The sequence below is a fragment of the Hemiscyllium ocellatum genome, unplaced genomic scaffold (assembly GCF_020745735.1).
Source record: "Hemiscyllium ocellatum isolate sHemOce1 unplaced genomic scaffold, sHemOce1.pat.X.cur. R, whole genome shotgun sequence".
NCBI classification, from domain to species: Eukaryota; Metazoa; Chordata; class Chondrichthyes; order Orectolobiformes; family Hemiscylliidae; genus Hemiscyllium; species Hemiscyllium ocellatum.
In genome coordinates, this window is record NW_026867602.1 from 269,782 (window position 1) to 270,580 (window position 799).

A 799-nucleotide genomic window follows, 5' to 3' on the forward strand; every position below is an offset into this window, starting at 1 on the left:
TGGATGAGTGCACGGAGAGGAGAGGGATATGAGGCAGCAGTAGCGCAGGCGTCCGGGGGGGGGCGAGTGCAGTGTGGGTCTGTCTCCGTGCGGAGAGACTCGATGCCGCCCAGGTCCCTGCAGGCGAGGGGACGGCTGGACTCTGGGGCTGAAAACGTGTTGCTGGAAAAGCGCAGCAGGTCAGGGAGCATCCAAGGAGCAGGAGAATCGAGGTTTCGGGCATGAGCCCTCCTTCAGGAATGAGGAGGGTGTGCCAAGCAGGCTAAGATAAAAGGTAGGGAGGAGGTCAAGGTGAGGGTGATAGGCCGGAGTGGGGGCAGAGAGGCCAGGGAAGAAGATTGCAGGTTAGGAAGGCGGTGCTGACTTCGAGGGATTTGACTGAGACAAGGTGGGGGGGGGGAGGGGAGAAATCGGAGTTCATTCCTTGTGGTTGGAGGGTTCCCAGGTGGAAGATGAGGCGCTCCTCCTCCAGCCGTCGTGTTGCTATGGTCTGGCGATGGAGGAGGCCAAGGACCTGCATGTCCTCGGTGGAGTGGGAGGGGGAGTTGAAGTGTTGAGCCACAGGGTGGTTGGGTTGGTTGGTCTGGGTGTCCCAGAGGTGTTCCCTGAAGCGTTCCGCAAGTAGGCGGCCCGTCTCCCCAATATAGAGGAGGCCACATCGGGTGCAGCGGACGCAATAGATGATGTGTGTGGAGGTGCAGGTGAACTTGTGGCGGATATGGAAGGATCCCTTGGGGCCTTGGAGGGAAGTGAGTGTGGAGGTGTGGGCGCAAGTTTTACATTTCCTGCGGTTGCAGGG